Source organism: Petaurus breviceps, unplaced genomic scaffold (assembly GCF_028583685.1).
Source record: "Petaurus breviceps papuanus isolate PSGF00001 unplaced genomic scaffold, PetGlider_PUasm1.0 128, whole genome shotgun sequence".
NCBI classification, from domain to species: Eukaryota; Metazoa; Chordata; class Mammalia; order Diprotodontia; family Petauridae; genus Petaurus; species Petaurus breviceps.
Window position 1 is genome coordinate 7,151,188 of NW_027185664.1, and position 16,737 is coordinate 7,167,924.

At 31.2% G+C, this 16,737-nt stretch overlaps 1 protein-coding gene across 3 annotated transcripts in view; it reads right to left on the reverse strand.

The window, feature by feature from the left end:
• Positions 1-16,737, reverse strand: part of LOC138171962 (WD repeat-containing protein 7) — a 492,039-nt gene that overhangs the window by 228,193 nt on the left and 247,109 nt on the right. The window lies entirely within an intron of this gene.

A 16,737-nucleotide genomic window follows, 5' to 3' on the forward strand; every position in this document is an offset into this window, starting at 1 on the left:
ACACACACACACACTGAGCAAAATCCAAAGACTTCTCCAATTCAAAACATTTAAAATAATAAATTTTATTCGAAACTTTAAATTTGTATTTTCAAAATTAGTTTCTCAAAAGTTTAATATATGATAGGTGAACACGTTTTTACTTGCGTATAAGAGTATGCCTCAAAGAAAAGGCACTAATTAGGCTATACGAAGTGTTCTAAAAGTCTTAGTGCAGTTTCAAACTATTGCAACTGCACTAAAGTTCCTGGTAAACTATATATAATAGGATCTGAATTTTTGAACACAAAGGGGCTTTAAAGATTATTGACTGTGGTCTTTGCATTTTACTGATGAAGAAGCTGAAACTTGGAAAAATGTTATGTGAGTAGAGAAAAAAGCTAGAGAAATGTTATATGGATATGTTCCAAGGAGATTTTTTTCCCCAAATATGGATTGGATTGATGGCTGCTGAGGTCCCTTCCTGTTCTCAGAGTCTAATCCATTGATATGCCCAGAGGCTGGGAAAAGGATGCTACTTCCTTGCTCCAAAGTCAGTACAGTCTCTATGTCCTCTGACAATGACAAATGAAATAATGGAAGTAGACATTTCATAAATATTCAGAGCTAATGTAAAATAATATTAATTAAGATGATTGGTTTATGTAAGAAAATTAAGGAATTAGAGGGGAGAGCATGATAGAAAACATGTCTATGAAGGTAAAAGGAGGCAGAAAACAAAGCAATATTGTAATTGGCATATATATAACAGAGACCACCAGCCCTCATCGGTTTTGACTGCATGCCTCTGACACTGTTGACCACACTCTTCGCTCTGATATTCTCTTCTCTGGGTTTTCAAGATATTGTTCTTCCCTGCTTCTCCTCCTACCCATCAGACCCCTTTTTTCTTATCTCCCTTGCTGGATCTTCATATACATCATATACATCATATCCACCTCTTCTTTTCTCTCTGTATACACTATTTCACTTGGTTAACTTCTCAGGTCCCATGGATTCAACTACTATCTCTATACAGATGATTCTCTGATCAACTTAATTGTAAACTGGAGTGACTGAGAAGAATGGAAGTGCCCTCCACAGAAATAAGGAAGTTAAGATAATGGATGGATTTAGAGGGAATAAGTTCTGTTTTAGATGTATGTATTGACATGCCAATGGGGTATCAAAATGAGAGATTATGTAAGATCAGGTAAGAAGTGTCAAAAGAAGAGATTTAACCCAAAATCTTGGACTTTAGTCCAATTGCTCTTTCCATGATGTCTCACATACTGTCTTACAGAGATGACTGCTGAACCATGGAAGCTAATGAGATCACTACAACACAGAATGAAGCAAAAGAAGTGAGTCAAAAACAGAGTCTTTGGATGTATGCACATACAACATAGAATGGTAAAACACAAATGGTAATCTTGCAAAGAATACCAAGAACTGGTCAGCCAGTTAGAATGAAAATCTAGAGAGAAAAACATGAGAAAAATTTAAAGAGAAGAGAATATTAAGGGAATGAAGTGGTGTGTAGTGTCAAATACTAAAGAGAAGTCAAGAAGGACGATAACTTTCCAAAGGCCTTTGGATTTAATACAGAGGTCATCATTTGCCATAGTGAAAGCAGTTTCAGTTAATCCCTGGGGACTGGAACCACACTGTAAGAGGCTGAGAAGTGAGAAAGCAGAGGCAATTAGTGTAGTTTTGGGTGTGACTATGATATAGGAAGTTGGCTTAAGGGACTCATACAAGCAAATGATCTAAGAAAAAAAGATGAATGAACAACAACACAAAGCATGTATTAAACATCTCTGAAGTGCCGGTCATTAATACAAGGGATATGCTAGGAATAAAACTACAAAAACGAGACAGGCCCTGTGCACTACACTGCCATGTCCTTTCCAAAGTAAGCAGTAGAAAAGGAGGTGTGGGCAGGGGCAGAGGGAAATAGAACAGCAGGACATACTAGGAGAATGGATGTAAAGCATGATCCTGGTTTGACTAGATATAGTGCATTAAAAGTTTTTCTTTGGGGGGGGGGGCTTTGGGAAGGGGAGTTCCTAGACCTGAATATCACTGGTATGGGGATACCACAAGGAAACACCCCCTCCTACGTGCAGTTTGGCCATTTTCTTATAACATGATTTGAGAGAACTGCCTAGGACATAGAGAGGTTGTGTCTTGTCCATGGTCACACAGCACACATAAGTCAGAACTGATTTATTATTGAATTGAGATTTCCCTTTCTGCCAAGCTGACCCCCCATCCCAAGGCACTGTTGCTTCCTTAATACACAAAAGCAATCCAAATCTTATGCTCACTAAAAGAACTTTAAGAGTATAGTCATTTTTATACTCTGACTAGGATTTGTTGACAAGAGTACCAGAAGTTAGAGAGCTGCATTTGATCAAAACTTATTTGCTAACTTGGCTGATTTGCTTAATCAGCTATACAAACTAAATTCCAATGGAAACAGTAGATGTCAACCTTAGATGACTTGAACTTAGAATCTAATCCCTTAGTTCTATTTCATATGTCTGAGTTTCAGTGAGGATAATGAATTCAAAAGTCACAATGAAAGGCAAGAAATAAATGAGAGAAGCCTCCTTTAAACCTCTATGACTAAAGGAAGGGAAAGTTCTGTACTGTAGAAAACTAGGTGGCTTAACAAGAAACTAGTCATTTTTTTACTTGATTCAATGACATTTGTTGTGCATTGGAAATGTAATTTTAAAAGTCTAAATGTTAATTTCAAAAGGTTTCATATAAATTTGAAAAAAAATTAGGAAATTCTATCAGCTTTAGTTATTATTGACTCCACTACAGTACAGACAGAGAAGAAATATAGTATTAGCTCTATCGCAGTACATACAGATAAGGGAATAAAATTGCTTTGAAAAATATTTAAATTCCTTCAAAAAGAATTTTAAACAAATATTAAGCATTTTAATACTTACTAAAACATGTATAAGTTTATATGATAATACATAACTTATATAGTAATGTCTATACACATCATAATAATAAGCAGGCTATTTTGCTTATGTTGCTACAGTGCTAAAATATTTTTTCAATTTATAAATTCTAAGATCAAGATAAACATTACTGCATTAAATATAATTTCTGGTGAAAAGCCAAAAGGAAAATGCTTTAAAAGAAGTTCTTAAAATTACATTATAAAATAACATTTATTTGTTAATAATGTAACATGTATATTTACTTTTATTGAAGAATTTTCTATTCTTTTGTAATTACTAAAAAGAAAATACTACTAAAAAAGTATTAGCATGTGCGTAAGGGGAGGGATTCACATTCCCAATCCATATAGTACTAACTATGGTAGCTGTGATGGTCATATGGCAACTAAAGAAAAAAAAAAAACTAAAAGCTTAACCATGCTAAGGAAAAAAAAAATCAATAATCACTGCCTCCCTGGGAAGAAGGATGAAAATGGACCTTAACATCAGACGAAGTGATATTTACCAGTCTGATCATCTATATCACAGTGCATATACTTAATAATAGTTCTCTATCTATACATGAATGCACACAGGGAGTAAGAGCTCTCTTTATCTACATCTACATACATAGTGAGAATATTTTACTCTTTCCATAGTATCCTGGCTCCCTCCCCCAGTCCCAGCAAGAAGCATGCTCCATAACAATAGTTCAAAGGAAAGCTCTAGTCGGCAGTTGCACTGATTGTTCTGTCAGCTGACCTCTGCAGAAGGGAATTGCTAACCATGGCCATGCTCCTTAGCTGACAAATGAATGATCGCAGCTCCATCTATTTTCACTATGGCTGCCTCTAGCCCAGGTGCTCAGACAGAGAGCCCGGTGTGACATCTTAGATCAAGATGAATTGGCACAAACTCCTGATCCAAGATTGTTTTATACCATTTAATTTAGTTTCTTCCCCTGCTTGGATGAGCACAGCTCTGGTTATGGATTTCTATTCTAATGTACTGAAGCAGGCACTGAAAGAAGCCAATGAAGCAGATGCTGGAGCAAGGGACTGCAGGGATACTGATCAATAGGCAAGGCATTGACCCCAGCAGTTCAGCCTCTGCAATGGTCACTGTTTAAACACACACACATACACACACACACACACACATACACACACACACCCTTCCAGTAGGAAATTAAACAACAAGGACACTTGGTGAACTTTTTTCCCCTTATTCGGTTTCCTTTTGTTTCAGTATAAAATCATGTATTAACTCTCTATACATCCAGAAATTAGGAATTTTAAGTGGTTTTAATAACATCCTTTAAAATACAATCAGTTTAGACATTTTACCCCTAGCTTAACAGGAAGAATGATTGGTACCTTCTAAGCAGTGAGAATATGAAATTTAAATTCCTTCAAAATTTTTGAAGTGATTTCATAATTATGATAGCAAAGACACATATATATGTATGTATATGTACATACACATAAATTATCTATTACACTTATATGGGAGATTGCCCTAATGATCATAATATTAACTTCTTTATGTTCCAGCTATGTGATATGTAATTTTTTATCAGTACGCAGGTCTGACAATGTAAGGACTCCTTATTCAAGGAAAGGAATTTCATGGCCAAAAAAGGACAGAAAAAAAAAAGGTGTTGACTGTTTGATCAGCAACTCTATATATGCAGCAAACATGTCAGACCTTATTCTAACAATGGTCCAGCTTCTCTGTTTCTTGGGTTCCTCTCAATGAAAATAATGGAAATAATACAATTAATTGCAATGACTTCCCATAAGTAAACTGACAGCTAAATGGGAGATTGTGAAATTTTAAAAATGAAATAACATCTATAAAAGTAGTCTTCACTACAGTTTCATTTGTCTCATGAAAATCTGGTATTTTCTCAGAGCAACAAGCCTCCATTTAATCATGCTAAAGGGTGACACAGAGATTCATTTTCTTGACAGGACGGTTGATCACCCTATCACAGTAAGAAAATTAATATCCTCCAATAGCCCTATGTGGAAAACAGAAGCTACACTGCACTTCTCAAAAAAGTAAATGTATATGTTTTAAGTTGCAAACAGAAGAAATTTCTGGATTACATACAAATGAAAAGTCAGATTTCTTCATTCTTGAGATAGAGGGAACAAAATGTGAAGCTTTGATGCTCTATCAAATTAACTGCTATACATATTTTCCTTTCCCCAAAAGTATACTAGCTGTAATTTAGTATAATTGTCTTGACAGCCACAGTAACAGGAATAAACACTTTGCTTACTGCTTAAATAGAACATAGGTAAAATATTTGAGAAGTTTAAGCTATTTAAGGAGCTGTGAGATATTGATTACTTCATTTAAAAAGCAGTCAGAGAGTGCAACCATGAGGTCAAGATAAATTTAACAGTTTGGAGCACTTTACTAAATAACTCTAAAGATCATGTTAATTGGCTTTGCACCGTTCCAAGGCAAAATTAATTTTATCCTAGCTTAAAATAAAAGGATTAAAAGACATATTAAGTTCTTCAGGTTTAACTAGAACAGGAATCAATGGATTTGAATTAAGGCTAAAGGCAGTTTTATGAGAGATGGACTACCAGCAGATACTTTATACTTGCTATTAGGCATTTATTGATGGTACTCTGTTATTGTATTAGGTATTAAAATCCTGGAGAAGTAGACACCAAGCCAATTTACTACCACTGGAATAACCTGTATGAACAGGCATTATTTCTAGTTCCCAAAACTCAGCTATTTTTATTTTGCTTTCTTTATATGTTTGGATTTATACAGATATTTTTCACATCTCCTTTATGTTTTAATTTCTTAAATGCTGGTCAAAGATTATAAGAATATTTAACAACTGCTTTGGCTTAAACTTACTTTTAATTATGACTTTCTCCAAAAGAATAAGTATGTAATTAAAATAGCTTGAAGGAGAAAAAAAATTCTGATATTTTAGCATATAATTTTTAAGTCAAACATTTCTAACACATGAAAGAGTCATAATGACAAATGTTAACAATTTCTCAGTTGACTTAAAGTAAAATTACATGATATTTAGAAGATACTAAAACATCTTGCTGAATCAAGAGAATACAGGGTCTTTTAATTTTCATTTCATTTACAAGTTAAATAACAAGTTTAAGAATGTCATTAATTAAGAAATCATAACTGGGTTAACTAGTAAGAAATGCCAGTGGGAAAATACAAAATAGAATATAATGCACATAAAGAAACAAATATTAAAACATATTAATAATTACTGAAATTTGTTATAATTTATGTGAGTAGATGAAAAATAAGTCAAAAAATCAGGGACCATTTTGCAGAAATGACAATTGCATTTTACAAAAATAATAACAACAAAAAATAATATTTGTAATCACTCTAGAAAATATGATTAAATATATAGAGATGGACAGAATTTTAATTTATAAAATGGAAGGAATATTATTAGGGATTCTTAATAATAAAATAGTAAAAGGAAGTTTAATTTATTAGGTCTATTGGGTAGAATTAGAAAAATTAAGTTTCGTTAAGGATGGCAAGCATAAAGAGAATATAAATAAAAATTATGTCAGAGAAATAATTTTAAAATTACTATTCTGCATGCTGTGCATGCAGTAAGAATAGTCTTGGCAACAAATGTGGCCCAAAGCTCTTCCAATGTTGTTAGTCAATAATAGTACAAAAGAATTCTCCCTGTTACAGATTCTGTATCTGATCAGTATTATATTCTTCCTAATTTCTTCTCCTCTCTATTCTTCGGTTCTAAACTTCGAAGGCCCTATCAAACACAATGGGGGGTGGGAGGTGGGGTTGAGGGGTCTATAGAAAGTATAAAAAAGAGAAAATCTTAAAGAGAATAAAAGAACAATATTAGATGCAATTTTAGAAAAATAAAGACTGAGAAAGAAACTTGTCTAAGATAACAAAAAAGAGCTTTTACTAAATTCCTGGGCAAAGGAGATATAAAGAGAATGAAACTGATCTGTACAAATAATATTTTCAAAATTGATAGCTCCTCTAATTAAACTTCAAATGAGTTGCAACTGTGCTATACTACCACATAACAAAGTATACCCCAACATCTAATGGATTATTAATAATTTATTTATAAAATACAATGTAAGTAATTATATTAAACCAATTGAATTGAAATATTTCATATCAAGATACAGAAAATACTAAAATATTTAATTTGCAAATTTCAAAATATCCTCTCCAAATCAAATGTAGTCACATTTTTTTCTTTTAAAAGTTGTAAACAAAAAATACCAAGATTCTAATTTTTTTCATATAATTACCATTAATAAATGAAATAAATATGTTAAAGGAGAAAAATAAAGAAAATTTTCATCACTCTCTTATTTTTCAAACCCATTGCAGAAATTAAAAGGTTGCCATTTAAATTATAAAGGCAAGTTAACGAAAACCTCAAAATGGTGAATATTTTGGCAGTAAAGTACTACACAATGCTAGTTAAACCTCCCTGTCTCTTAGCTAGCCTCATCTTATTTCAGTTACTAACTAAAACCCCAAATCCCTCGAAAATGTGTTGGTTAAAAATAGGAACCAGAGAAAAATCTGACTGGGTCATCCTAGGTTGAGAGAGAACTCAAGCCAGATACTATTCTGATAACAAAATCATAGTTAGTTCTAATGCATATAAGAATGCATAATAAATTTATCTTCTTTTCCAAAGTATTTTACCACGAATATTCTATGCCATTCCACTTTATTAAGCAGTGACATTGGGGAGCTGCATGTAAATTTTGGCAATTTAACTCAACCAATATTTATTAAGTGTTTACCATGTGGAGGTACACTGCTTTGCACTGGAATGTAGAAAAGTGTAGCAGTTATTTGGTTTAAAGAACATCTTTATGAAGGCTAAGTTAGCTTGCACACTTGAAAATCACTATTTCTATGCTTATCTAATGTGAGCTACAATTTATGCTGGAGAAATTACAAAAAATTCTGATTTCCTGGGATTTCCTCTATATATTTTTAGGAGAAATAGGAATTTTTTAATAGGAAAAAAAGTCTATGGAAGTGCATATATAAGTATTTATGTATTCATTTTACAAACATTCATAATACTACCTAAAAAGCACATTTTCAGAATTCCCTCAGCCTCCTCTCATATGTTGTCTTCTTCTTTTAAGAAAAAGACAATCTGGAGTTTCTCCCATTATATGAAAAATATATACATAGCTACTTTAAGAGACATCTATCATACATAGTACTGGTTTCTTCCTACAAACTGACTGAACAAATTGAACTTAATCCCTAAGTTTATCAAGCTTTACCTCTTTTTTTTTTTCCCAACATCCCTTTAAGGGGTTCCATTCATTTGAATGCATGCATGGCAGCCCCCTACTGGAATACAGCAGTTCTGCATACATCTTATTTCTATTTAGTAAGCTGCTGCTGGTTTCTCAGTTGGACTCTTTTAAAATAATACATATCGTAGTTCCAAGTATATGTGAGGAAAAAATACTAAATTCAATTCAAAGGATGTTAAAAAAATGAAATATGTTTGAAATATGGAATAATTTTTCCTTCAAAAACTGATCAGCACCATTAAGATATTTGATAATTAATAGTTATAAATTTTAAGTTTTGATTCATTTATGTTTTTTCAGGTAATCCATGTTAGGATTCCTTTTTTCTTCATACATAACCTATGCTATTCTATGAATTTTTCAAAAATTTCCCCTGTGATTAGATTCTTGAACATTCAGTAAAAGTAAATTTTATTCAAAATTTAATATAAAAATGTCTGTTACTATTAAAATAAATTTTTTATTGGAAACATAAAAGTTTTACTACAAATGTCACAAATCTCTTATGCAACATGGCTTTTTTCAAAATGAAGATTTAATTCCAACTGTTATATTGGATGGATAGTTCCAGTTTTTAAAACTATAAAAATTATAACACTAATATGAACATCATTAACTCTCCCTTAAGTAAACTGGAAAAATGTTTTAATAATAAAAATATTTTAAATGATCTTTGAAAAAATATTGCAAAGGTGAAAACATCAGAAATCAGTGAAAATCTTCTCTCACCATTGCTGAATTGGTAAACACCCTTTCACAAAGGGATAATCCTCACAGCTATAATGATACATATTTGCAAATTCTGGGCATACACAAGCTTTGTGTATTTTTTAACCATTAAACATAATATCTTATTTTTAGCATAGAAACCTCTGAGGATTCCACATCAGTGTATTAATAGAAGAGAACTAAGTAAGTTGGTTTACATGTGATGATTTGTGTTTATAAAATGATTTAGCATGTACTGGGATTATCTAAGAAGGATTTCCACCTAGGTCATTATCTCTGTGAACTCAGGGCTATAACAAGGTCAGAATAAGAGGGAACACTGCTTCAGTGGAGCTCAGAAGAGTTATTAAGTACATCTGCTCATTTATAAAATAAGTTTATTTCCACCAAGAAATGTAATTTGGACATAACCTTAACTAACAAAAGCCTACAAAACCACTTTTTAAGCAAAATTTCAAGCTTTGCTAAGAATGATTTTTAAAAATCTAGAGGGTTTTCAGCTTTCCTTTTCTCTAGCTGAAAATTTGTTAGCAAAATATTGTTTACAACTGAAAAGGACTCAGTAAGTTTCTCTGTCCCTATTTTCCCAGATTCCTTCTTCCTGCTCCCCTCACAAAAAAGGACTGGAAAAATGAAGACATTTTTTATGGTCAATCACAAATTGCTAAATGAAAACTAATCAGTTCAAGAAAAAAGAATGGATTGGGGAAATGACACTCTCTAAGAACTAATGGCTGGTTTTATAGCAGTGTGATCACCTAGTAAATACTTGATTATTCAAAATATAATTAGCCAATGTGTGGATTATCCAAACCCACAGTTTCTTTCCTGTCCATCCAACTACTCACCTGTTGAATATTTCATTGTTAATTGCCACCTGTGCAAGAAGATAGATAGACGGGATACGAAATGAAGGTATCAATTATTCTAGCAGCTCTGACAAAAGCTTTGGAGGATCGTAAAGTTAAAATAAATAGTTTAAGAACAAAATGTTTATTGAATTTCTGATGTCACATAAACGGGCTTAAATCCAGGTCATGATTAGCCTAGATAAAGTCTGGTCCTTTTTAGGGAGTCTTTATACATTATAAAGGAAGGGATGGGAGTATTATAGAAAGTACAACCCAGGAGAACTAAGTAGTTGCTAACTGCTTACACAGACTTCTTTAAAAGTCTGAGCAGGTTTTCTAAAGTAGTGGAGGGGGCAAGAGTGGGAAGAGCAGAAGGATCAAAGCTAAGTATGACCAAAGATATTAACGAATGCTTATAGACCTTGGAGAGTTCTTTTTTGTTGTTGATTGTAAAGTAAAATAATTTAAGGATAAAAAGTGCTCTCAACAATAAAATGCTGTCAATATGTTAAGTGTATTTCCATGGTCAATCATTCTCAGACTGCAGAAAAACAATACTCACATATGAAAAATTTCAGTCAAAGTAATGAGACAGGATCTGGGTAGAAACATACAATTTTTTTCCTGACAATTTTAATTTTTGATGGAATATATTCTATGATTAACTTGGTAAAATTTTATCTTTACTAAAATTTAAAGATTACTTATAGATTATAGATTTTAATAATATTTTCTGAGTGGCTTATAGAAAATTGCTTTAAAGTCATGAGATAAATGAACTCATGGAGAGTTTCTGAAGTTTCAAAGCACTTTATAGAAAGTGTGCTTCTCTTGAACTTTGAGGGAGGAGACAGGAGGAGAATCAAGATTTAGTGTACATAGCAACATACTCAGTTTTACAAATACCAATGATAAGTGATAAAAAGTTGGATTCAGTGTTAATAAATACCTAATATTTGGGGTTGGGTACAAGTCAAATAACTAGTTTGGATGACTTTTTCACATAATTGTTTTCTTAATACATAAGATCAATTTACAAGTTATGTAGATGAAGTCTCAAAGGTTATCTCTCATGATCATTTCAACATTTCCATAACACACATAATACTACAGGATAACTCTTATAATACTTAATATTAAGATAGTTTTATCTGATGTTTTATCCAACAATTTTATGGAATAGAATGTTGGTTTATTAATGAAAAGGATGAGACAGTTTGCAGAAGAAATCTTAGGGAAATATAAAATGTATGTCTTCACAAGAACTGAAAGAAAAATACTAAGGAAACATTCCTCAGTGCAAAATTATTGAGTCCAAAAAGGTCACAATTTCATCATTGCTGAAAATACAAAAATCATAATTGTCAAGAATAGACTCTAACACATACATTAAAAATTTCTGAAATATCTTGGAAAAAAATACAAGTAAATTGGAGTGAAGTTCTCAAAAATAATTATACATGTTAAGGAAATAAATGACATCCTTAACTTGAGAAAATCCACATATGTGCAAGGTTAAGGTTGCAGATGTAAATATCTAACCAGTAAAGTATTTTAAAGCCATCGTGAAGTCTATAGAAATATAGTGTCCCATTCATTGTGTGGATCTTATTAATGTTAACTAATGCCTCCCTTTCCCCCTATTTCTAGCCTCTATTTGCCCATCACATCACCAGTATCTACTGAGAGCAATCACTATTAAAATCCCCATAAAAATAAAGAGTACCACAAAAATAAATGAAAAGGAAAAAAGAAATTACAGAGAAAGTATAACTATCTTGTAGTTATATAAGGTAGTGCAGTAGATAGAGTACTTGGCTGGGGATTAAAAAGACTCATTTTCAAGAGTTCAAATCTAGCCTCAAACACTTACTAGCTGTGTGATGCTGGGCAATTCACTTAACTCTGCCTCAATTTCCTCATCTGTAAAATGAATTGGAAAAGGAAATGGCAAACCACTCCAGTATCTCTGCCAAGAAAACAGCCCCCCAAAAGGGACACAGTCAGACATGATTGATGTAACTAAACAAAATCTTGTAGAAACTCCAAAATACTTAATTATTTCTATAAATTTATTTTATTTATTTAAACATTGAAATTGAGAGCACTCTTATTGGAGTCGATTAGAGAGGATATGATCACTTGTCAGTGATACTGTAAGAGTTTCTCATTCAGGTATAGTTTGGCCTAAATGTTTTCTGAGGTCCTTTCCAAATCTGTGATTCCATAATCATTTAGCTTAGTCATTTCAGTTCATCATAGTTAAGCTCAGTGAAACATGAGGAAATTGGGGCTCAGAAATATGACGTTATGAATTTAAAACCAGATAACTAGTCAGTATCTAAGACAGATCTAGAACCTGAATCTCCTGGCTCACAATTCTCTTCACTATTCAGAGGCTCTTGGCTTGGGATAAAGGAATTAAAACAAAAAACACAACCTGATAATTATGTCTGTATAATTAGTATCTTTTGTAATCTTATGCATTCTACTTTAGGAATATAAAAGTTACTCCAAGAAGGGTTCCATAGGGTTTGCCAAAGACTGCCAAAGGCTCCATGACATAAAAATTGTTAAGAATCTTTGCACTATACCACTCTACCTCAATGTCTCATTTTTTAAATTGTTAAGCTTTAAAAAGACAAGTCAGAACTATTATCACTACCATTTAGCATTTACCAACTTTTTCATCCTTTTCTTTTAAGGTTATCATTTCAAAAGAAGTTAAAGCCAGCAAAGTCTCTAACTGTGCCACAGTATACAAAAGAGTATGCTTTTAGTTATGATATCAAATAATGTGCATTTGTTTTGTCTAGGAAATCAAATGAAAATGATGACAAATATATATATATATATTCTATAATGAATTATTTTTTCAAAATGCCTAGATGAAATCAGATAATTTTTTCCATATACTTTTCATAAATATATAAAACACTAAAACTATAACAGGGTGGATACAGTACTGATCACAAAAATGCCAATCAATGAGAGGGTATTAAGATTATATATTATTCAACAGGTTCATAAAATCACTATGATCAAAAGTAGAGACAACCACACATAGAAAAAAAGAAACTTAGTTTTACCAATAACAGAGAAAATTAGCAAACATAAAAAAATCTACCCCACCTCAATTTAGAGACGAAAATATAGGATCAAGGTAACAGTCTAATTCTTACATTTAATTCTGTTAACCCACATTAAGTAATCTGCAAATTATTTTTATTCATATATATACGTACATATATATAACATAACCATCAAAAATCAAAATATACAAATTTATGTGAAAGCAAAAACATTTCAAATAACTTATGACAATATCAAAATTCATTATCATCAGATTGGATAGCTAACAGTAACAACAAGGGTTAAGACAATCCTTTTCTGCTGTATGCTGGCGCTATTCTAAGCCGATAGTGTGTTTAAATCCACACCAATGAAATCAATACAGGCCTGTTCTATTCAAGGTGAGACCAAATAAACCTGTCTGAAGCTTTGAGAAATAGGCTTTGCAGTATACTTTGAGTGCTAAATGCCTTTCAGGCCAGAGATCTGTCATTAAATAATCATTAGCCATCACTCACTCTTCCTAAAAAGCTTAACATCTAAACTTGTTTGGCATTCACTAAAGTATCACTATAGACCAGTAGGTACTCATTAACACTTAGAGATATTCATATCATTCTAATAAAACAATGCTTTGCTTATTAAAACATACTAGGAAAAAATCTACTACCAATATTATCTTAGCATGTTAGTAAAAATGCAGTGTATCCACTATGACTTTAAGACTGATGTGAATTTTGAGTGATGGGTAGTGTTTGAATTCATCTATATTTAGGATGGGCTATTTTAAATTTAATCCTTTCTATTGAGAAACTATGCATTTCTAATTGCTATTTTTCTTCAGTACCATATATCAGTAGGTATAATGAACACTACATGAAATTTATCATAGAACCTTGGATTTGTCCATAAAAGTATCTCTTTTTACCAAATTGCAAACTCTTCCATTTAGAATCTCATATAATTTCAAATTAAATTCCTGATAATTATGGACCACAATTGAATAACACAGAGAAAACAAACAAAAATGCATAGACTTCTGGTATGTGAAATATTAAAAACATAATTATAAAAATTAATATGATTTCATAAATATAAGTGTATATTCAAAATATTTGATAAATTTAACATTGTCTAGCATTGTTTGTAGGAAGGCTAATTCTTACATGACCCTAAAACTAACCTTCCTTTTCCCACTAATATTTATGGAGAAGTCATTTTTGAAAGACCTAACTTTGTTCCATAATTTTGACTACTAAAATAAAAATATATTACTCCTCTGCATGTTTGTAATCGCATCTACATTTGTATATATAATCACAAAGAAAATTACTTTTTACCTCTTTAGTATAGATTTCAATGACAACTATTTCATACATATTTAATTAGTTACAAAATAACAAAACTATCAAAAGAGACTGAATATTTTAAAATTTTTAATGAAAATATTCTCTATAAACATAAACTGGGACCAAACACACACTGATTCCCATTTATTATTGAACCATATATTAGAAATACCGATTTTCACTTTCTCAATCAACATTTCTACACAAAAGTTTCAAATGTTAAAAGTAAATTATTATTTTGAGAAGTTTGGCAACCACAGCCCAATATTCACTTTCTTCTAGACAGAACAACTTTTCAAGTCCCAAATTTGAAGATAGTACATAATATATGTGTGTATGTATATACATATGTGTATGCACACATACATATATACATATACATATATGTATACACACATATATAAAATTAAAGATTTATGAATTGTTTTCCTTCAAAAGAGTCCGGCTTTTTAAGTACTATTTAGGGATCTAGAGTGAAATCTCTAACAGTTACTCATTTTGTACTTTTAAATTATTCTCAAATTATATATTATCAACAAAACAATAACAATCTAGTCATTAGAAAAATACAACTTTTGTAAAAAAGAGAAGAAATTTAAAAAAATCATTCTAAAACATATGAGTATTCTATACAGGGATCCCACTAAAGGTAGGATTACAATTCACTGAGGAGGAAAAGAAGCAGTGACCTGTTAATCCTTCTACAAAACATGTTTGACAGCTATATAAATATTGCTATGAGGATATAGTAATTTATTTTGAAACTTTAATATTTATAAACTAATATTTACTATTATGCTCGAAGTTGCAAAATTATTACTATTACACCTGATTTTCTAACAGAGAAACTCCTCTACTAAATGAAATTTACAGTTATGAAAACATATTAACCTTTTCAGTATTCCAAGTGAATTTCCTTCTAAATTGTACAAAAAGACACTCGGGCAAAAATGTTTCCCCTCAAAGAAGGGCTCACAATATCATGTAGTTTTCACATAGCAATATTTTACTGCAAAACCAAGGTATATCCATTTATCTAACCTCTCCTAAACTGTCAGTAATTGTGGCCTTGTTTTTTTTTTTATTACAACTATTCATTAAACTAAAATAAATAGTCTTATTCTTGTGGTTGAATTTATCTTGTTTCTTTAAAGTAAAATTAGGAAATAAAATTTGAGTGGTATTCTCTGAAGATATTAACAATTTTGCATATACTAAGTAACAATGATTAAAAAACTAAAATGTTATTTCCCAATAACTTGTACATTTAAATGTTAGATTAACTGTTAATATAAAAATATAATCAATAAAAGCAATTCATTCACAAGTATCAAATCTCATTGGGTATAGGTATAACTTCAATAAAACCAGTTCTCTTCTGGATTTTACATTTTGAAGTATGATTACTATTTTATTGAAAAGGAATTTAAGAGTAGCACACTACTTTAAATTACAGCCATTTTGAAACTGAGTTGCAACTTACCCTGATTCCTTATGAATAGACTAGGCTCTTATTGGAAATCAATTGGAAGGCAGGTAAAATTAGATAGCCATGGTTTGCCAGAAAATCAATAAGAGATATAGCAATATCAAAATCTGTGCCTTATGCTTTTTAAAAACTAAAATTCAGGTTTCCTGTGAGCAATGTTGAAGTTCACAACGCTTTGGATATTTTCAAATACTGTTATATGATGTGAGAGATGTAATGTTAATAAAAAGCATAGATTAAAATGTATAAAAATTGTTATTTTTGGAAAAAACATTAAACCCTGAGAATTAATAAATGCTTCCAAATAAACAATTAAAATAATTAAATTTCCCCCATAATCACGTAATACAGACCACATTTTCTAAGTGAAGAGAAAATATTGCAAGAACAGTTCTGAAAGTCTAGAGCTGAATTAAAAATCTGAATATTTAAAATTAAGGGAAGAAATAATGAGTTAGTCCATGATGGACTCATTTAAGCTATACTATATGATTATAAACTTAAACCAGACAAAGAGGCCAACAGTAAAATTCATTCCCTTTATAATAAATGTACCCAGAAAAAAATATGGATTCCATAATGCTTACCCAAAAATGGTACATTTATATATATATGTGTGTGTGTGTAATATATATATATATATATATATATATATATATACACATATATATTTACACTAGTACCAGATCAAAAGCAGTCTTACTTAAAATATGTCACGAACTGAGTACTTCTAAGGATAAATTTCCCATCTTTCTTAATTTTCCTTCCTTAATGTAAACATATAGACTGTGTATAATTTTTTTTTTTTGGCCTCACATTTGCCCTACATTCTGTTGCATGTTTAGGACTAGGCAGAGCTTTGTACTTTTAGACAACAAGACTGTAAATAAATGTATCCATCCTATTTATTCATTTAACATTCCTCCCCCAAAAGCAACCTATGCA